This window comes from Tupaia chinensis, unplaced genomic scaffold (genome assembly GCF_000334495.1).
Source record: "Tupaia chinensis unplaced genomic scaffold, TupChi_1.0 Scaffold000434_1, whole genome shotgun sequence".
Classification (NCBI taxonomy): Eukaryota; Metazoa; Chordata; class Mammalia; order Scandentia; family Tupaiidae; genus Tupaia; species Tupaia belangeri.
In genome coordinates this window covers 3784853-3809021 of record NW_006159939.1, presented here as the reverse complement: position 1 = coordinate 3809021, position 24169 = coordinate 3784853, and positions in this window count along the sequence as shown.

Sequence of the window (24169 nt, the reverse complement as noted above, 5' to 3'; positions counted from 1 at the left end):
ATTTCCCCCCAAAAAATTCACTTTTTGAAGTCCTAATCCTCAATACTCCAGAATGTAACCTTATTTTTGTAAAAAGGGTCATAGCAGAGGTCATCAGTTAAAATGAAGTGATACCGAATAAGGCAGATCCCTAATCTATGCTGGCGACCTTATAAAATGGAAGAGAGTTGGATACGGATCTAGAATGCCCTATGAGGGTTGCTAGAAGATTGTTAGAAGACCACCTGTAACTAGGAGAGAAGCATGGAACAGATTATCCCTTACAGACTTCAGAGGAACCAGCCGTGCAGACCCCTTGAACTTGAACTTACAGCTTTCAAAACTGTGGGGCAGAAACCTCTCATGTTTAAGTGGCTCAGTCTATAATACTTTCTCATGGCAGCCCTAGCTAATACCTACTGTCTTCATTAGTTATCTGATTCCAATCCCACAGATATCTGGCACTTTTTTTTAGTGTGAATTAATGCCTAAATAAATGATCAAATGACATACTAGTGGCAATAAAAAGGTCTCTAATTCATACACTTCTTAAAAATTCTTTTAGGCTTTTTATATGTGTATCTTATTTGCTCCCTACAAGAAGTCTAAGAAGATGAGAAAAGGAGGGATTATTATGTCTCTTAGAGAGTGGCACTATATGAATGTCTCATACCAGCATAACCTTTCTACTCAAATGAAATCTTAAATGGAAAATACACACACACACGAACATAAGTGTACACTCACTCTCCTCTCTCCTCTGTGTATGGATATATGTATGACTATACATACATGTATATTCATGTATGTATATACATGAATGGAAAATTCTGTATTTTGCACGTGTGTGTGTGTGTGCATGTATAAATATACAGAGAGAGACTGATCTTACATTCTCTGAGTGTGAGAGGCTTAAAATATGTATACATGGCCAACCCCTCAACCACCTATCGTCCATTCTCGTCATTTAAGTCCCCTGAAAATTTCTATAGAAAACTAAGACAACTCAAAAAATATAACCTGAAGGAAACTGAGGGTCACAGATAATTACATAGCTATCGATATCACGCAACTGCCCACTCCCAGCAGCTATGGTTCAGTTCAGGACCCGATTCCCAGAAGAAATGGATTATTGAAGAAACATCACTATGCTTGAATTATCCAGGCCAAAAGCAAAGACTTGATAGTACACAGAAAAAATTCTAGAGACTAAAGCAATTACCCAGCAACTCCAACCCTTATATTGTAAAAATAAATATTGCAAACTTAGTTACATTTTATTTCCTAGCACAGAATCATGTATATTCTAAATATAATGGACTTCTTTGCCAGTCTCAACCTACTAGACTAGAAATGTTGTCAGTAACTGAATTTAAAATGTGCTACAAATTACAGTAAAATTTTATTTTAAAATCGTTAGTTCCAGGCACAGGTATGCCTGCCTATTAAATAAACTTTACCAAATTCTACACCTTCACATGTGTGTATGTTATTTCCAAGTGCCTGCAGAGTGACAGAACACGGGAGGAGACAAGATCTAACTCGAACTCAGGTAGCATGCCCTTAGTCTTCAGTCACCTTGACAACACAGTGTTAAGTAGATTATGAGTTTGATAAAGAAACTTTAGTGATTACTAAAGTTTCAGAGATTCAATCTATGGCTGCAGTCATAGAAAGAAAGTAAATTTTATTAATATTTAAATCAAAAGAAATGGGACTCTTTTTATGAGGATAAAATACACTCTTCCTAAAATGAGGTTGGAAAATAAGTGACTGAGATTACTTAGTGCCTCAAAACTGAGAAAGAAGTCTAAAGGCCCATGACTGTCAAGCCCTGGCTCTGTGATTTTGATTTATCCTAAGAGTCAAGAAGTAACAGCAGTAGTTTGAAAAAGAACCTTGTTTCTTATTATCAGAAAAGGGTAGAAGAAAGAAGAAAATTAAAAAATGTCAAATTGAGTAATAATGAGAATGATATCTCCTAAAATGAGAAATACCAGGATGTTAAAAGCCAGGCTTGGCAGATATAGAGGAGATGAGATGCTAAGAGTCTGGAGAGAGAACTATTACACAAAGTTAAAAAGGTAATAGACCCAAATCCAATTTCTCTGGAAGAAGACAGAAAAAGGCAATATATCTTAGTTGTTACTGATTCAGAAAGGAAGACTGATAACTAAAAAAATCCATCATATTAAAAGAGGAAGAGCTTGGGACCAGCAGTTAGCATAATGACTATGTTGCTGGGCTCCCATTTAGTCGACTACAGTTCGAGTCCCAGACCTGGTGGCTTAAACTCACGCCGGGCACATGCATGTGCATGCCCAAGATCCCGAGAGGAGAATGGAGGAGAAGGGATTGCAACATGGCCATTCCCCCTGTGGGGGGTGATTTCTCGCTTTCTGTCTCTCTGTCTCTCTCTACCTTTCTGGCAAGCGCATGCGCCCTATAGCAAAAACCTGTCCAAAACAAGGGGAAAAAAAAAGAAGAAGAAGAAGAAGAAGAAAAGCTTTATAGGGCAGATATAATGATTTCCTGGAAAGACCTAGAATCAGACTTAAAAAAAAAAAAGAAGAAGAAGAAGAAAAGAAACTCTTCTTTTTTCTTTCTTTTTTTGGAGAGGTTTTTTGCTATAGGGCACGTGCACTTGCCAGGAAGACAGACAGAGACAGAGAGCAGAAAGTGAGAAATCACCCTCCATGGGGAATGGCCACCCTGCAATCCCTTCTCCTCCATTCTCCTCTCGGAATCCTGGGCATGCACACACACGTACCCGGTGTGCGTTTAAGCCACCAGGTCCGGGACTCAAACTGTGGTCGACTATATGGGAGTCCAGCGACATAGCCATTACGCTAACTGCTGGTCCCAAGAAACCCTTCTTAAAGTAAGAGCATTTTGTAAGAATAACTGGATCACCTCATTTTAAAAATTGAGACATCTTCCAAGTAGTTATAAAAAAAAATCTGGACAAATGTGAGAAGGAAATCCCAGAATGATCTGTATAAAGTACACAAAGAATTACTATGTCAGATCCAAAGGAACAAAATTATTGATAGGGGGTGGGAAGCTTCCCTGAGGAAATATATTGGCAAATTTATGGAACTGTTACTTTAGGGGAAAATTAATCATTAAGAAAAGACTTACTAGGGACCAGCAGATGGCATAATGTTTACGTTGCTGGACTCCCATGTAGTCACAGTTAGAGTCCCTGACCCAGTGGCTTAAAACTTGTGCCAGGCGCATGTTCATGCATGCCCAAAATCCCAAGAGGAGACTGGAGGAGAAGTGACTGCGGTGTGGCCATCTCCCCTGGGGGAAAAGGTAATTTATCGCTTTCTGTCTCTCTCTCATTAGCACACACACTCTATAGCAAAAATCTCTCTTAAAAAAAATTTATAAAGAAATTGAGGGGGGGAGGCAGCAAATTGTGTAGCAGTTACATTGCTGGACTCTCACATGGCTGACCATGGTTCAAGTCCCAGACCCAGTGACTTGAAACACACTGGGCACATGTGTATATATGTCTAAGGTCTAGAGAAGATGATGGAGGAGAAGAGATTGCAGTGTGTCCATGCCCCCTGGAAAAGGGTGATTTTTTCACTTTCCCTCTAGCTGTCTCTCCCTCCACCCCCATCTCTCTCCAGCGAGTACATGCACCCTAAGGCAAAATCTTCAAAAAGAAAAAAGAAATTGGAGGGCCAGCAGGTGGCATAGTGGTTAGGCACTGGACTCCCATATGGTCAACCATGGTTCATATCCCAGACCCAGTGACTTGACAGTTACACTGGGCATGTGTGCATGCATGCCCCAAAACCCTAAGACAAGAATGGAGGAGAAGGGATTGCGGTGCAGCCAATCCCTCAGGAGGTGATATTTTCCCTTTCTGTCTCTCTGGTGAGCAAATTTTTTAAAAAAAAAAAAAAAAAAAAAAAAAGGACAGGAGCCAGCAGGTGGCATCGTAGTTAAGGTACTGGATTCCTACATGTCCTACTGTGGTTCAAGTCCTAGACCTGGCAGCTTGCTTGCTGACTTCTCTCTCTCCTCTCCTCTCCTCTCTCTCTCCTTCCTTTCTCTCTCTTGTGAGTATAGCAAGTTAAATAATAATAATAAATAAAATAATTCTTTTTAGAAAAAGAAAGAAGTGAGTCATTATTACAGATCAAGACTTGGTCTGGATCAGATGTTGTTCTGATCAAAATAGGACTTTTAAGTATGACTGTCCTCTAAAAAATATTTAGTCAATGCTTTCTAAATACAAGTGTGGCAAACAGGGAACTCATAACTTATCTCTCTTGATGTGGGACACACTCAAGATAAAGCTTTGAGAGTGAAGGTTAGGAAAACAAATGTATATCTGGATCAGAGAGCCAAGGGACAAAGGAAGGAAAAAAGGCACTTAGGTTCAAGAAATGATATTATCTCTATGTGAGTTAGAGATGTTCAGAGACCAATGTAAGAAGCTGGATAGAAAGTATAAACCCAGCTGAATCTATTGATGTGGGACACACTCAAGATAAAGCTTTGAGAGTGAAGGTTAGGAAAACAAATGTATATCTGGATCAGAGAGCCAAGGGACAAAGGAAGGAAAAAAGGCACTTAGGTTCAAGAAATGATATTATCTCTATGTGAGTTAGAGATGTTCAGAGACCAATGTAAGAAGCTGGATAGAAAGTATAAACCCAGCTGAATCTATCTGAAAGCCCTGCCCCAATAAATACATACATACATACATACATACATACATACATACATAAATGGAGAAAACTGCAAGTTGACACCCCATATTTTCAGAAAACAAAGACTATAGCTAAGTAAAATATTATCCAGTACTTGTGAAATTTAAAAGCAGAGAAAAGTGAATTCTTTGAAGATAATGTGGCAAAAATATTGATCACCACTCATTTCTGACTCTTCAGGTAAAGTATCTATTGCCAGTGATCCTCTACCCAAAATGAATGTGGCAATAGGGGTGACAGATATTCCCCTAGGACTCAGGAGTCAACTGAAAGAGTTCTCAATGGGCAAAATAGGGAGTGGCTGGGCAAAGAGTACCAGATTATAGCCCAAAGTATAAGATAGTTATCCCTGAGTCCATACTAAATAATTTAATAAATGGGAGAAAAGAAACAACCTTGTATGTAGATTTATAAATAACATAGGAGCATAATCACCCACTCCTTAAGTACGAGCTATGCACAATGACTTTCTCCCAGTCTCGTACAGAAAGGGGATAACTTTACAGTAGGGATACCTGACAAATACTTCCTCAATGAGGTAGTGAATGTAAACATCAACAATACATGTCATGTTGATAGTACGTGTTCCTGGTAAAGTGTGATGAAAAGAGCACTCCACCTCTGAAATCTCGCTTCCACAAACTCATTGCCCCAATCTATGAAAAACAGACAAATCTCAGTTGATGACATTCTACCAAATACTTGGCTAGTACTTCTCAAAACTGTCAAGAGTATCAAATACAAAGAATATCCAAGAAACTGTCATATCACAGCCAAGAGGAGCTTTTTTTTAATTCATTCATTCATTTATTTTGATCAGAGTGAGACATAGAAAGAGAGGGAGAGAGAGAGAAAGTGAGAAAGCAAGCCACCAGGACCAGGACTTGAACCGAGGTTGGCCATGTGGGAGTGTCCAGTGCCTTAGTCACCATGCCACTTGCTGGTCCCCACCAAGAGGAGCCTTAAGAGATATGGCTACTGTACATAACATGATATCCTGGATGGGATCCTGGAACAGCAAAAATGGTGTTAAGTAAAAAGTAAATAAATTTGTGAGGCCAGTCAGTGGTGTGGTGGTTAAGGCAGCTGGATCCCATTATGGCTGACTGTAGCTCAAGCCCTGGATCTACTAGCTTGAAAATACAGGGCCAGCAGATGGCACAGTGGTTACGCCACTGGACTCCCACACTGTTAAGTCCCACACCCAGTGGCTTGAAAATCTTGCTGGGTACATGTGCATGCATGCCCAAGATCCCATGAAGGAGAATGAAGGAGAAGGGATTGCGCAAGACCACCCCCCTGAAAGGTGATTTCTCATTTTCCATCTCACTGTCTCTCTATTTCTCAGCCTGGCAAGCACACACACCTTGGGGGGGGGGGACCTCTAAAAAGAAAAAGAAAACACACTGGGTGTATGTGCTTATGTGCCCAAAATCTCGAGAGTAGAATGGAAGAAAAGGGATTGCATCATGCTCATTCCTACGGGGGGGCATGCTCATTCCGACGGGGGGGACGAGCGGGAGCTACTTTCTCACTTTTCAATTCTATCTCTCTGGTAAATGCATATGCTCTATGGCAAATTTTAAAAATAAATAAATAAATTTGAATTAAGTATGGACTTTAGTTAATAATAACTTACTAATATTGGTTCATTAATTGTGACAAATGCACCACACTAATGTAGATATTAATAACAGCAGAGAAGAATGGCATCAACCAAAATGGTGATGTAGGGGACTCTAAAGTTCTATCCCTCCATGAAAACACCAAATAAACTAGCAAAAATGGTTAGAACCATAAAAGCTAATGAAATTTTATAGCAACAAAGCAAATGCTTACGAAAAGACAGCTAAATTTGGCTAAGAGTTTTGTGATGTTTAACTTACCTTAACCCTGTCCACCTCAGCTCAAAAACAGTCCTGAAGGCAAAAGTCTATATTCTTGGCATGAGTTAGTAAGATGGGAAGAAAAGTAATAGAAATTATTTTGTCCACAAAAAAATCATAGTTGTTTTGACTTGGCTGGTGTCCTCTGAAGGACCAGCTCAAAGGGTCTGTTTTTATTTTACCTATCTTGGAACTCTCTCAGTGCTGAGGTGACTTACCCAAGGAGAATTTGTCAAAAATCTTTAAAGGTAAATGTATTAGCCACTGCTTCTGGGGGTAAGGGATGTCTTCAGAATGAATGATAGACTAACAGAAAAGCTTAGTAGGAAAAGAGAGAACAAGATGTTTTGGGGTATAAGAGCTTTGAAAAGTTTCCACGTATTCCTAGAAATTCAGAAGATAACTCACATGCCCAGGGATAGAAGCATACCCAGAGAAGACCTGAAAAGGTCCAAAACTCTCATTTCTAGATGACCCTCTGACTCTATGTAAGCATGCAATGAATGCTAAGCAAAGTTGTAAGCTCTCAGACTGTATGTGAAAGCATACCTCGATGCATACTCGATAGGCTACATATAAACTACAGGATTTACTTATTTATTTAGGTTCTAGTAACTAAGGAATCCTCTGTCAAATCACCTGACCACCAAACAGAAAAGAGACTTGAGACTCCACAAGAACACAATTTTGAAACCTCAGAAAAGGCACTGAATAAACCGCAGCTTCAATACGCAGCAGCAATGAACCCCCATGGAGGGGACAGAATATGATTACCGGATTTGCCACATTATACTGTTTGAAATGACCAATAACAAAAAATTATGAGGCATGCAAATAACAAGAAAGCATAGGCCATGCACAGGGAAATAAATGAAGTTAATAGAAACTGTCCCTGAAGAAGTTTAACCATTGGACTTACTAGACAGATGAACTGTTTAATAAATAAACTGTGAAAATATGCTCAAGAACTAAAGAATACTATGTACAAAGAACTAAAGGAAACCATTAGGATGCTCCCTCACCAAATGGAGAATATAAATATAGATAGTATAAAGGAAACAAATAAAAATTATATTAAAAATTATAATAGCTAAAATGGAAAATTCACAAGAGGGGTTCAGTAGCAGACTTACACAGACAGAAGGAAAAATAGGCAAACTTGAAAAATAGGCTGAAAGTACCTTGTCTGAGGAACAAAAAGAAAAATAAACAGATCCTAACAAACCTATGAAACACATTGAGCATACCAATATGTGCATATATGAAATCACGAAAGAGCATATTTAAAGAAATAGTAGCTCGAAACTTCCCAAATTTGATGAATTAGTGTAAATCTTTACATCTAAGGATTTTCAAGTAACAAAATGAAATAAATTCAAAAACATTCACAACTAAACACATTACAATCATTGTTTTTTTTTTTTTTTTTGGAGACGTTTTTTCTATAGGGCACATGCGCTCACCAGACAGAGAGAGACAGAGAGACAGAAAGTGAGAAATCACCCCCCAGGGGGGTATGGCCACGCCACAATCCCTTCTCCTCCATATTCCTCTAGGGATCTTGGGCACGCATGCACGGGCGCCTAGGGTGAGAAAAAAGCCACCAGGTCCAGGACACAAACTGCGGTCAACAACGTGGGAGTCCAGCGACATAGCCATGACGCTAACTGCTGGTCCCACAATCAAATTTTCAAAAGCAAAAACCAGAGAATTATGAAAGCAGCAAGAATAAAGTGATCCATCATGTACAAGGGGTGTTCAATGAGATTATTAGCAACTTTCTTATCTTAAACCATGGAGACCAAAGGTAGCAGAATGACATATTAAAGTAGTCAAAGAAGAAAATCACCAATCAAGAATTCTGTATTTGATAAAACTATCCTTGAAAATTTAAGGGAAATTTAAGACTTTCTCAGATAAACAAAAATTGGCAGAGTTCTATGCTAATAGGTCTACCCTGTAAGAAATGCAAAATGAAGTTCTTCAAGCTGAAATAAAAAGACGCTATATAGTAATTTAAATCCATATGAAGAAATAAGGAACACTAACAAAGACATTAACAATTACATAAGTAAATATAAAAGTCAATGTTGGAGGGACCAGAAGGTGTCGTAGTAGTTAAGGCATTGGACTCCTACATGGTCAACCACAGTTCAAGTCCCAGACCCAACAGCTTGACGTATGTATGTATGTGTGTGTGTGTGTGTGTGTGTGTGTGTGTCCAAAATCCCAAGAGGAGAATGGAGGAGAAGGGATTGTGATGAGACCATTTTCCCTGAGAGGTGATTTCTCTCTTTGTCTCTCCAATGAATGCATGCACACTACAGCAAAAATCTCTCTAATGAAAAAAAAAAGTCAATGTTGGAGAGGATTCTAGGAAGACAGCAGAATAAGACACACCAGCAATCCATGTCCACATTCAGATTGATAATTACAGTGTTATTGAAATGTTCTGAGATGCTGGACCTATATGGGAAGGTACCAGGTTCACATCCTGAGGTCTTCCTCTACACACCAGGCATGCAGGCACATGTCTGTGATCTAGCCTTGCTGAGACTGAGGGTGGATCACAGTGTGAAGACCCTGTTGAGAGTACCTCTCTGTCTGTCTCTCCTCTCTCTCAGGAAATAAACAAATAAAATAATCTTTTTAGAAGTTGAAGGAGGAGGTAAGAGAAAATTTGAGGGCAAAATTAAGACATTCTCAGATAAACAAAAGCTGAAGAAATTCATGGCCAAGACCTATACTGCAAGAAATACTAGAGAGTCCTGTAAGTTGAAATGAAAATGCACTAGATGGTAACTTGAATTTGTACAAAAAATAAAGTAAAATTTACTGTAAAGGTAATTATAAATGGGCAATTATAAAAGTTTGTAAGTATTGTAACTTGGGTTTGTTCTATGCTTTGAATGTCCACCCCCACCCCCCCAAATTCATGTGAGCCATAGTGACAGTATTAAGGAGGTGGAAATTTAATCCAACTATGAAACTAAGAAGCGGAGCTTTTGGGAGGTGATTAATATTAGATTAAATCAGCAGAGTGGAGTCCCTATAACTAATACTGCAGAGTTTTTTAAGAATGTAAGAGTGAAACCAGAGCAGAACACAGACATGGATGCACACAGTCTCTAGCCATGTGAAGCCCTGTGCTACCTCAGGACTCTGCAGTGTCCCCACTAATAAGATCTTCACTACATACATCTCTGTGACCTTTGACCTCCAAAATCATGAACTAAATTTCTGTTCTTTATAAATTCCTCAATGTGGTATTCAATTATTAGAAACAGAAAGTGGGGGCCAGCAAGTGACATGGTGATTAAGGTGCAGAATTCCCACATGCCCAACCATGGTTCAAATTCCAGACCTGGTGGCTTGAAAAGAATATCAAAAAGAATAACATACATGAGAACTAGCTTAACCAAGGAGGTAAAAGACTTACACAATAAATTATAAAACATTGCTGAATGAAATTAAGGAAGACAAAAGAAAAAGGAAATACATCCTATCCATGTTCATGGATTGGAAAACAGTATCATTAAGATGCCAATACTACCCAAAGTGATCTACAGATTTGATGCAATTTTTATCACAAACTCTCCCAAGGACTACCTTAGGAGACAATACTTAGTAAATAATTGGATTTCTGATACAGTCAATATTATTCTCCAATTTTCACACCTCTTACTGAAAATTATACTGAATCTCTGAAACTAGCTCACCCTCTACTTATACTCTCAGAGCCCTCCTTTCCCTTTCCCTCTTCTCCATTGTCCTCACTTCTTTGTGTATCTCAGAGACTAACAGGTAGTGGAATTTAAGAGGAAAAACAATTTAGCCACACCTTCAATTATATGCTTAATTGAATATCACATTAAAGACATTATTTCTTAAGAAAAAACATGCATCAAATTTTTATAACATTTATATTCCATAGGAACTTTCTACTGAAAATAATTTCTTGGGAAGTTGGAGAACCCAAAACACATCTTTGCCATTTTATGACTTTGTTAGTTGCTAATTCTGTATTGATTCAAGTCAAGAACATTTTTGAAAGGAAAACCTAACTCATCCATTGAGAATCAGATGGAACCTAATGGAACATCAGAATTACTCAGGTGAGACAGGGACTGAGAGCATCCCTAACCTGCGTGCCATCTAGAACCACTGAAGCAGCAGGGTGGCAACCCCATAGCCCTTTGCCTTCTCCAAGGGGACTGGACCTATGGACCATCTTCTTGCACACTGAAGATAAAACATACATTCTGAGAAAGCCAGATCTTAATGCAATTTATCTCCTTTGAAGCAAGGTGCTGCCCTCCTTGAGCCAACTCACCTGCAGCTCATCAAAAGAAAGATCATTTACTTCTCTCTGGATAGAAGGGTTCATACCACAAAGCTCTATTTATTGCTCAGGAATGCTACCTCTGACATTTATTTCAAGTCTGCCAAGCTCTCATACACATCTGTACACTTAACAGAATACAAAGTACAGAAGGAGCTCATACCAGCCAAAAATTCTAGTTGATCTTTTTGGGCTTTCAATTATATATGTGAACAGAGATTAAAAAAACAAAAATTAGTTGACATGTGAGAAAAATAATGAATAAGGGGGAAGCCTCAGGTGGGTAATCAGAATAACTTTCCTCATTGAAGAAAAACTAATGCAGAAAATAATAATACAAAGTGACAATGGGGGCCAGATGTGGTTCAGCAGTAATGCAACTGGATATACATGAGAAGATCCAGGTTTCACATCCCAGGGCCCCCTATGCATGCCAGGCACGTGCACACATGCCAGTAATCTAGGCTGGCCGAAGACCCTTAGAGGTGCCTTTTCTCTCTTTCTTTCTCTCTTTCTCTCATGGAAGAAGTAACTATGTAAACTTTAAAAACATAAAATAATAGTGACAATAGCTAATATGAGGACTCTTTATAAAATGTGTTGTGAAAAAATATTATGCAAAGATTTCAAAAATTTTTGCACCAAAAGAAACTCACAAGTTAATTTTATTTTTCATCATTGTTTGATATCCTCTTGTATGTTTATAATACTCACTTCTCAGTTGCTATTCCAAATTCTGTATATGTAATAGTTAATTTAATCTTTATAATAATGATTATTCTCTTGATTGTTATGACGGGAAAACTGAAGCCAAAAAAAAAAAATTAAAAGTTGAAATTTTCTCAACTAGCAGAGTGCAAAGAATGAAGCTAGGCAATCAAGTGTCAGACTCCATCCTTTTATCACTGAGCTATCTTCCCTTTAAATTATTCATGTGGTCACTTTACATCGTACTATGAGGCAGATACTATAGTAACTATTTACATACATTTTCATTTCATTTCATCTTTACAATAAATTGAAATAATAGGTATAATCATCCTCATATTTTGAAAACTTGAATTAAACATGGCCACTGACTGAAAGAACTGGGCTACCACTGCCTCTGCTGCCCATGTGTACCTGGGCTGTTGCCGCTGTCCACATATAGCTCCTGCAGAGAGAGGAGTGAAGCAAGACTGATGAAGTACAAGAAAAAGATGGCAGGAACTTCTGGTCCACATAATTTGTACTTGGAAGTATAAAGTGGGATCAATCACCTGAAGCCAGTGAGGCTCTAGAGAATTCTCCTCACAACTTCCCCTCTGGGGAACAAAATGAGACACTCTCTCCTCTGAAACTCCAAACTTCAGACTCCCCCTGCTGATTCTAGCACTCACCACTAACAAAACAAAATTGGCACAGATTAATTCACATCATGGGCAACTGCACAAGCAGACCAGTTTAGGAAAAAAGAAAGAAAGAAAGAAAGAAAAGTATCTCCCAGCCACCCCCAATCGAAGTAGGCAAGAGCGCTGCACCATCTTGTGAACTATCAGGTGGAGCTCCATTTATGATTATGACCCCACAGCCCAGAGGAAGCAGAGGACAAAAAAAAAAAAAGAGCACCCCCACCCCAACAAAGACTGAGGAACTTGGTTGCTACCCACTTTCTGGCAGACAGGGCAGGCCCACATTCTCCCCCTCATCTGACTCAAGTCCAGGGGGACAGCTATATGCCCCAACTGATACCACTCACAACGTAGCTCTCCCAGCCATCCCAGAACTGTAAGAGTGGGCAAAGGAAAGGGGACAGAAACTTGAGAGAAAGGAAGATACCAGAGATTTCCCTTCCAGGTCAGAGTAGAGAAGACAGGGCATGACCCCAGGTCACCTTCTCATCCTAGAGTGCACAATCTAGCCAACTAATTTCTACCAAGAGTCTGCTCAATCCAAACAGCTTCCCTGAGTCCACAGGCACTACAAGTTGCACTCTCTGGTGAGGGCCTCACAGATAGGTTTGTCTCTCCTCCCTCCTTGACATTCCCAGAGCTGCATCCAAGGCTTGCAGGGTCACTCTACCTCTGGATGCTGCACACAGGCCATGCAGGGCCTGTTTCTAGTGTCTAACAAATAGACTTGTCTTTGGTCCCTACTCAGACCATGTTGTGGATCTCATAGATAGTTTTGCCTCTAAGCCCTTCTGGATCATCTTGCCTGGGCTCCATGTGGGTCTTAAGAGCTGCTCTACCTCCAGGTCACATGCACAGGCTATGCAAGCCTTGCTATGATCTGAGAGATGTGACTGGCTTCTGTTCCCTGCCAGTCCACTTTACCAGGGGCAAACATAGGAGCTAGGGGTTTTCTTCCCCTCCTGGCATTGCAGAAACTACTCCAGAAATGTATTCCAGCAGATGCCTGAAAATCAATACAGAGACACAAAACATATGAAAAATAAGGAACTCTCTCTCCCATAAGAGAACACAATAACTCCTCACTAATAATGGATAAAACATGATAAATCACAGAAATTTCAGAAAAAAGTTCAGACTACTCATTATAACATAACTCAATGAGAAGCAAGAGAAAATAATTCCAGATGAGAAAATCATTCCATGATGTGGAGGAATTCTATAAAGAGAAAGATACTATAAAATTAGAATCAAAAAGAGTTAGCCAGGAAGTGTGGTTAAAATGGTGGGATTGCACATGGTCAACTGTGTGGTTCGAGTCCCAGACCTGGCAGCTAGAAAAAGACACAGCATGTACACGTGTGCATGTCCAAAATCCTGAGAGAAGAATGGAGGAGAAGGGATTTTGATATGCCCATCCTCCCTGGGGTGGGGGAAGGTGATTTCCTCACTTTCTCTTTCTCTCTCCCTCTCCTTCTCCAAGGAGCCACACACACCTATACCAAAAACTAAAACAGAACAAACCAAAACAAACAGAACTTCTAGAAATGAGGTATAGAATGCAGGAAATCAAAATTGCTCTTGAAAGTATTAACAACAGAGTAGCAGAAGAATCTCTGACATTGAAAGCATAATCTCTGATTTAGTCCAAGTCACCAAAAAAATGAATAAAAATAAATAACCATTAAAAATGAAGACAACAGAGAAAAAGAAGTAGCAAGATGGAGGCTCAAGCCGTTCAGCTTGAGACCATCAGGGACCCCCATCCAGCCTGCAGTAAGGGAAGAGGAGTTACTCCAGCCTTACTCTGGCTTCCAAGAATTAACACCTGGCTCCTGCAATACCAGAGAAAGAAGAGATAGAAGGAGTAACAGAGAGGTCAGCCTGGGGGCCAGCAGTTAGCATAATGGCTATGTCGCTGAACTCCCATGTAGTCAACCGCGGTTCGCGTCCCGGACCCGGTGGCTTAAAACTCACGCTGGGCGCATGTGCGCACATGCCCAAGATCCCAAGAGAAGAATGGAGGAGAAGGGATTGAGGCGTGGCCATTCCCCCAAGGGGTGATTTCTTGCTTTCTGTATCTCTGTCTCTCTCTGTCTGTCTGGCGAGCACATGCGCCCTATAGCAAAAACCTCTCAAAAAAAAAAAAAAAGACAAAAAAAAAAAAAAAAGAGAGAGAGGTCAGCCTGCTCAGTTTGAGCATATCAGGGACCTTCACTCAGACTACTGTGGTGGATGAGGGACAACTCCAGCCTTGCTCTGGCTCCAAGAATCAACACCTTGTTCCTGAAATTCCAGAGATAAAAGAGATCAACAGAAGAAATAAAAGGTAGAAACAGCTGCCCATGTGTGCTGATCCTATTTGCCCATTACTCATCCAGAAGCAACAGAAAGGCCAAAGTCAATGAGCATGAACTCATCAGGGACCTCCTATCAAGCTTGCTGTGGGAGATGAGAGGCTACTCTGCCCTTGTTCCAACCGCCAAGAACCAATACTTCGTTTCTTCAATACCAGAGACAGAAGAGATGGAAACTCAACCTCCATCCACATTGAGAGAATGAAGATTTGAGTATGCTGGAATCAAACACCTGAAGAGAGGAGACTGAAGAAATTCTCTCCCCACATCCCCACTGGCAGTAAAAAGAGATAAATTCTCCTCTGAAAAACTGGATTCCAGACTTTTCTAGGGATTCCACACTCCCACCACAGTAGAGAAGTGAAACTGGCACAGAGCTAACGCACACCATAGGGAAGGGCACACACACACACACAGTTACAGAAACAAACTCCATAGAAGTAGGAAGAAATCAGTATATTACTAGATGACTAAAAATCAAAGCAGAGCCTCAAGAAACACAACATAACTAGGAAATACCTCACCAACAATGGCTAAAACACAAGAGATCACAGAAATGTAAAATACATATGTGTGTGACAGGCAAAGGCATAGAAAATCACTTTCATGATTATTAGCTGAAAACTTTCCAAACTTAAAGAGGCATGTGGGCATCCAAATCCAGCAAATACAAAGGACACAAATATATATTAGAGATCCTCTTCAAGGCATACCATAGCCAAATTGGTAAAAATCAAAGACAAAGTCAATATTCTAAAAATGGCAAGAGAGAAATGCCAAGTTACTTACAAAGGTTACCCATTATTTACAAAGGTTACACTAACATTGGAACTCTCAACTGAAACAATACAGAAAAGGAAAGCATGAAAAGATATATTTAAAACACTGAAAGATAAACAATTTCTGCCAAGAGTACTATACCTGACAAGACTATCCTTCAAATGGGAAGGAGAAATAAAATCATTCCCAGATAAACAAATGTTGAAATAATTTGCCAAAACCAAGCCAGTTCTTTGGGGAAAACTTAAGGGAATATTACACCAGGAAAAATCAAGGGAAATAAACAGAAGTAAGAGAATACAAAACACACACACAAAGAGAGAATAACTCCAAACATTTTGATGATAACATTGAAATCTGGGATTAAATTTCCCTACTAAAATGCTAAATATGCATGTTCAACTATTCTACACACAGACAGGTTTAAGTACAAATTCACCAATTATTTAATAGACAGTTGTCTCCACATTTTCTATTTACATATGTGCTGTGACCATTATTCATTGTATAAAACTAGATAACAGAGGAAAACCCCAAAACATTACAAGGAGCTGAGTCTTTGGAATAAATTTAAACAAGGCTAAAACCAAGATCATAAAGTCTAAAAATCACCAAATCACTGACATTACCATGTCTTCGCTTTTAACCATCTCGTTCCAATTTTTTTTGTTGTTTTTTACTTTTTTGAAGATATTTCTTTATATAAAGTACAGAACTATGTTCTTACAATAACTCACAGCAAGTGAGTAAAAGTTTTCTTTGTCTTATTTTTCCTAATGAACTATTGTTATGTACAATTTTGCCTGAGGTTTTTTGCTATAGGGCGCGTGCGCTCGCCAGACAGACAGAGAGAGACATAGAGACAGAAAGCGAGAAATCACCCCCCAGGGGGGATGGTTACGTCGCAATCCCCTCTCCTCCATTCTCCTCTCGGGATCTTGGGCACGCACGCACACGCGCCCGGTGCTGTCTGATTTTTGATCAATTTATTTTTTTAGAACTATATTTCACAGTAAAGAATGTCATAGACAATTCAGTTCATATTCTGAACAATCAGTGGAACAGGTTTTGAATATTTACAACATAATATAATGTTAAATGTTGAAGGTGGTAAATACATTAATATCATCAATTTGTTTATTATATTTTGTACACATGTTTTTAAAGACTATTCTGTAGGTAAACTTGGTTACTCTTTCTTAATCTGGACAAAAAGCAAACCTAACAGATTTTCTGATGAGCATGTTTTATGAATCCTCCATTGTGCTCTGTTCTATCACATGTGCATTTTTCATGTTAAACTGCAATTACTTAAACTCTTCCCCTATCCTCCTAAATTAATTTTCCGAAGTTGAAGTGTAGTCTTCCCCACCCCCCCCAGGCTATGCATTAATTGAGGCTTTCTTTTCACCATGACTTTCTAACGTTTCATATGCAATTTCTACTTTCCACATCTTTGCTCTGCACAGCCACCTTGTCTTTCCTCCCATCACCTAAGAGAAAAGATGGTCATATTAACAGGTGGCGTGTACAAGGTGTCTGTGTGTTTCGTGTAGCTTCAGAGTTAGATTGAAATTGCCAGGCACAGATTTAGTCTTGTCATTTTGTTTATACATTGGGGAAAACAATTCAGTTTATTAAACGTTTCATGTAACTGCACCCAAGTTTTGCCAAGCTGGAAACTTGGACCTTTTCTGTGTAGTGACTTTTTAATTCTAGTTTTCATAACCTGGAGATCAGACTGTTGCTTTCGCATGATGTACGTAGTGTCTCATGACCGGAGTTTGCTTTGTTTTATAGTATCTGTACTCCTTGTATTTTTCAAGAGCTATTTTGTAAACAGATGATGTATTTCTCCATTGAAAACACAATTTTAAAAAAAAACAGCAAAAAAAAATAAAGAAAATGAATAATATAATGACAGGAATAAGTCCATGCAAATCAATAATGCTGCCTATTAATAGATTAAATTCCCCAACTAAAAGACACAGATTGGCTAAATGGACTTAAAAAAACATGAATCTTCCACATACTACTTTAAAGAAACACACTTCATGTAAACAGAAACCAAAATTTAAAAGGCTTGAGTCATGATACTGATTATCTGGCAAATAAGACTTCAAGGCAAAAACTGTAAAATGAAACAAAGACCAGTAGATGTATTATAGGGATTAATTCACCAAGAAGATATAACAATTATAACTACTTACACACCTAACTCTGAGAGATAGAAATATGTAAAGCAAAGACTGCTAGATCAGAAGAAATAGACTGCAACATAATAATTGCTGGAGATTTCAACACATCACTGTAACCATTGGACAATAAACAGAAACACAGGAGGTACATAACACCATAACCAAATAGACCTGATGGACATTTGTAGAACATATCACCCAACAACTACAAAATGCACATTTTTCCCAGCTCTGTGTGGAACATTTTCTAAGACAGATCATATAAAAGGGCACGAAGCAAGCTTCTACAAATTTACATTATAGAAACTATATCTTGTATAATTCTGACTACAATGCTATTAAACTTGAAATCAACAACACAAAAAGCCTTTGAAAATAAAAACCATGTAAACTAGATCATTTATTTCTGAACAGCATCAAAATTGCAGAAAATAATTAAGACTGAAATTTTAAAATTTTATTGACATCAATAGTAACAAATACACAACACTTCATAATTTTTGGGACACAATGAAAGCACTCATTGGAGGGACGTTTATAGCAATCAGCATCTTCAAGAAAGAAATAGAAAGATAGTAAATAAATAACCTGATGTTGTAAACCTGATGATATAGTTCAAGGAAATTAGGAGCAACAACAAGCTGGCTTGAAATAAAGTCAATAGAGAAATTAAGTATGTTAGGTTATACCTTTTTTTCAAGAAAGTTATTCTAATTTCTGATTACTATATTTTGCCATAATTGCAAAAACTATACACACAACATCAGAATGGACATTCCAAAAATCAGATTACTGGTTTAGATGTTTCATTTTGTATTAAGGAGAGCTAGAGATAAACTTAAAGATTATCTAGTTCAGCAACCTTATTTTAAAGAGGAGTAAATAAGCTATGAAAGGTGAAGGGACTACCCTAGACATCTTCAGTATATCACCTCAAACATATTTTAATGTCCTTAATCTGTATTGTCTCCATTTGCAAAGTATTCAGAGATTGTTCTGAGAGTTAAAATAGTGTTTATTAAATACTATACAAAGTACTTAATACAATTATTGCAATATGACTAAATGTATAATACATGCTTTTTTTTACTATTATTATCACTATTATTACTATTACTTCATTATTATCCATAGTAGACACAAATCTCTTGATGCTCAGTTTAGTGATCTCGCATCATCTCCTAACCCATTTTAAGTACATTTTTCCCACCAGTTTTCAGAATCACAGATGTTCATATCATTAGTCAAACATTCTCTCAAATGAACTCCTTTACTTCATCAAACCAGTAAGGAAGCTTTCACTTGAGAAAATTATTTAAGAAAATCATAGGTCTTAGTTCAATTTACTATGAGGACTGTATGTAAAAACATTTTGCAAATTGCTAAATACTATTCAAAGAAGATGCTGGTGTTTGGGGAGCTTTTTGTTTGTTTGTTTTACATTTTTTATAGGGCACATACAGAAAAAGAGAAAATGAGAAATCGCCATCCCCCAGGGGGGATGGTCACACAGGAAACCCTTCTCTTCCATTCCTCTCTTAGGATTTTGGGTACATATGTACATTCACTGGTGTGTTTTTCAAGCCACTGGGTCTGGGATTCAAACCAGGGTCAGCCATATGGGATCCAGCACCTTAACCACCATGCCACCTGCTGGTCCTGATACTAGTTGTTTTGTTTTGTTTTGTTTTTAAATTTGATTGTCTCCACAATAGATTGAGAAGGGTTGGAAAGATGTAGATACCAGAAAAGTAACATGTAATTATAACATCTTTGTGTGTTAAGAGATAGTGTGTGAGTGAGTCAGCAGAATGGAGAAAGCCTGAATCTAAGATCAGAAGTAAGACCATCAGGGCCAACTCCATGGCACAGTGCAGATGTGCTGCTCAGGAAAGATAGGGTCCCACCTGGCAACCTGGGGTCTTCTGCCCAGGCAACTTGAAGCTTACTAGGCACACACATGAGTGCCAAGATCCCATAGGTTGGAAGACTGGAGAGAAGGGATGGCAGCATGACTAGAACCTATAGAAAGTTTTCCTTTCTCCCCTCTCCTCTTTCTTGCTCCCTGTGCTTACACATGCCTTATCATGAATAAAGAAATGGGGGGGAAAGTACAAAAAAAAAAAAAAAAAGGCAGCAGCAGCTATCACTCCAGAGCTATACCACACCCTATGATAAGCAACAGCCATGTGTGGCTACTTAAATTAGTTCTAATGAAACAATCAAAAATTCAATTTTTCCAGTTTACTAGCTACTTCAGTCACAAGTGGTGAATAGGCAGATGTGGCTAGAGGTTACCCAACTGGACAACACAGACACAGAACAATTTCATTATTTCAGACAATTCGATGGTGACAGCACAGCTCTAGAGAAATAATATCGGGGAGTTTTTTTTGTTTGTTTTTTTTTTCAAAGGGAAAAAAGGTCTGCTCAGCTTGCTATAACAAAATAGCATAAAGTGGGTATCAATTATTGAAATTTATTTCTCAATTTTTTTAAGCAGGGAAGTCTAAATCAAGATGCTGTTAGACTAGTGAGGATTGGTACTTTACAGACAGCTTCCTCCACTGCATTCTCCTATCATAGAGAAGGCAAACAAGCTCTCTGGGACCTCTTTTCTAACAACACTCATATTTGCACATGAGGGCTCTATCTTATAATCTAATCACCTTCTAAAGGCCCCACTTCTTAATACTATTACATTGGAGATTAGGTTTCCACAAAAGAATTTTGTGAGACATCAACACAAACATTCGGACCTGCTTAGACATAGCAAAGATGGATTGCATTAAAAGTAATTATTTTGCTTTGTGATGGATCATAATTTATGGTGTTATAGTTTCGTCCTAGTATTTCAGAATTAGCATATATTATTTCAGAAAAACATTTTATTGCTATTGTTTTTTAATGAGAAAATACAGCTATCTCCTCATTCTAACTTAATTCCCAACATTTCTAATGCTCAGCCTTCATTGTTCATCTAGCCAAAAGCCTTCCTAAATTGCAATAAGTTAGGCTTTTGATTATTTTTCTACTTTTATTCATTATTATGTGCTAGCTACCTCATTTTTTACTGGAGTACTTAATGTGTTATCTCAGATTGTGTATGTTTCAATACAAAGTTTAAAATTTAAGTCAAATAACTAGAAAAAGAGAAAACTGGTATAAATCTAGAGTAAAACAACTATATAAAAATAAATTTGTATTGCTTAATGTACTTTTAAAATTCCATAAGCTGGAGGCTGATTTCTACTCCCACTGTTCAGCACACTTCAATGACTACAAAAGAAAATTGAAATATCCATTTTTATTCTTTGACTTTTTTTTTTTTTTTTTTGGAGAGGTTTTCGCTCAAGGGCGTGGCCCTTGCCAGACAGACAGAGAGAGACATAGAGATAGAAAGCGAGAAATCACCCCCCAGGGGGGATGGTCACACCGCAATCCCTTCTCCTCCATTCTCCTCTCGGGATCTTGGGCACGCACGCACAAGCACCTGGCCTGAGTTTTTAAGCCACCGGTCCGGGACGCAAACCACGTCGACTACGTGGGAGTCCAGCGACATAGCCATTATGCTAACTGCTGGTTCCCGTATTCTTTGACTTTTTTAACTGACACTGACTTTTATACTGTCCACAATCCATAAGAGAAGCAAGTTACACTAAAAAAATCATTACTCCAGCGTAGCCTCATTGCAACAGGACTAGAGGAGTAGATACTCTGAACTCAGGTCCCTACATCCAGTCTCCTGGTGGGCTTTTCCTCATGGTCTAACCCGATGAAAAGCCAATGAGAATAGTAATTCTTTGATGGAGTCCATTCTTACTGCTTACTACTTAGTAACTATAGTATAGAGAAAACATACAGAAACATGGATTCAAATAGCTTTAGGACCACACTTTAAAGTTATTTTTTCACTCCGTGTACCTTAAGATATAAGCACTATATAAGGGAGTCCCAAAAGTTCGTGGAAAATGCATGCTATAAAAAATTGTGCATAGATCTCTATGTTTTTTACATCAAAATAAACTCATATTTTAATTCCACTTTTCCATAAACTTTCCATGGCCTCCTCCTATCTTGAATTTAACCAAGAAAATATTTAAATGGCTTCTTTAGATAAACTAGTAGCTTTCATTTCTTGACCTTATTCTTTACTCTTTCACTCTTCACTTTATCAGGTAGACCAGAGGGGTCATACTGTGGTAGGCAGTTAGTTAGCCATGAGCTGGCAGCCCTAAGAGAAAAGCAAAAGGCTCACCTAGCTTCAGTTGCTAGGAGAGTGAGGCAATTTGTCATATTAATTCCTTGAGGCTTGAGGGAAGCATACAGGGATAGTTCGCAGATTTTCTTTTGTCAAAAGGACCCAAGCAAGCATTTGGTCATTAATACGATAGACTAATTGGGCGATCTAATTGAGGCAACCTGACTCGCACTGGGCGTAGGTAGTTAGGTGATCAAATTCCTCACTTTGCCTGTGAGGAAGGTGCGCAGGTGCAGGAGAGAACGTGTGGATTCAAATTTAAAGGAAGAACATAGGCAGCGTAAGGGGGACGCCCACTAATGAATATTCATGACCTCTAGTAATAATAATGGTTGACCAGTATCAAATGCAGTTGCCACTTGGCAATCCGCCCGCCCAAAAGCCTTGTGGGTGTACTTCCTTTCTTTCCTTTCCTTTCTTTTCTATTAAATTTTCTTTTCTGCTTCATTCGTGGTTCCTGTTCCATTTTGCGCTTAGGGACAGATCTCTAATTTTAGTGATCTGGACCCAAAGAACCAAGGATTTCACAACGCAGCTCAACACTTTTCCATCCATTAACAATACCAGGGTTTGACTGGATATGAAATGTTGTAATATTCAAATTGAGGATACTGGTCAGACTGGTTAATACAATATAAGGCACAAACAGTATGGACGCACTTTGAATCCAGAGAGTGAATTTTAAACAAGGGCCAAACATAGAGGGAAGGCTGGTGAGTTAGGTTTACTTTCTAGGAAAGCAAACCAGAATGCAACACAGGTTGAACCAGCACAGTGTAACAGAACTGGTAACTATTGATAATAGCAGGGAGACCAGTGGCTCCTATTTTTGACCACTGATTAGAATAGATTAGTATGAGCATGCACTTCAATCACCTGGAAGTCCTGTTACAACATAGACTGTTTAGCTGTACTTTTTCAGTTGCTAATTCAAGAGGTATGAGGTAGAACTCAAGATTCCCATTTCTTAAAAATGTACTCAGATGATAATGTAATCACCGGCCTGAAGTCATACTTAGCACTGCACTGCAATAACCTGAAGAGCTTTCAAAATCATAACTCCCAAGGAGCAGGCCATACCAACTTCACTAGAATTTATAAAAATGATTCAAAAGCACTGGTATTTTTTAAAATGTTCTGGTTTATTCCAGTGTGCAGATAAGGTTAAGAACCACTGGTCTATACCAAGGACAAAAATAATTATTCTAAATAGCTAGACAATTATTTTTGTTCTTGGTCTAGATCAGTGGTTCCCAACCTTATCAGCATTATTTATTTTACATAGATGACACTAAAAAAACTCAAACACAGATCTATCCCTTGTTTCAGTTCAAACATCTGTACATAATTCACTAACTTCAGCATAAAACGTGGTAGTCATGTCCGAGCATGTGTATGCATGCGTGTGTATTTATGTTATGTGGTATATGTGTGTGATTGAGCATGTACACATTAGTTTTAATCATCCTTCAAAAGAAATCAGTTAGCCTCTGAAAAACTTTACTCAGGAGTCCATATTCCAATGGATGCCACCCTGAAATATATAGCAAAGTACTTCAAATATCTCTGCCTTAATCTACACAAGAAAGCATGTCAGTTAGCATACAGGATGTGAGAAATGTCATTGTTATTGGTTAAATGAGAGGTACTCACGATACATAGGTTGACTATAAATATCATGAGTAACTCCAAACAAGTTTCCAGCAAACACAAACACAACAGTCTGTAGTCTAAAGCAATGCATTCATTTGATCCTGTGTTCTCTTACTTGGAGAGGCTGCTATCACCTGCAGCTCAGGTTAAGAACCACTGGTCTATACCAAGGACAAAAATAATTATTCTAAATAGGTAGACAATTAGAGAGTTGGTTAGTCCTGCTATTAGAATGCATGTCATTGGGACCAGCAGATTGCATAATGGTTAGATTACTGGACCCCCACAGAGTTGACCACCATTCAAGTCCCAGACCCCTGGCTTGAAACTCACACCAGGTGCATATGCATGCGTACTCAAAATCCCAAGAAGAGAATGGAGGATAAGGAATTGCAGTGTGGCTATCCCCCTGGGGGGATAATTTTTCGCTTTCTTTCTCTCTCTGGTGAGTACAAGTACCCTATAGCAAAAATCACTCTTAAATAAATAAATAAATAAATACACATGTTACTGGGGCCTGCAGGTGGCCTGGTAGTAACACACTGGACTTCCACATGGCCACTCTCAGTTCAAGTGCATCTTATAATCT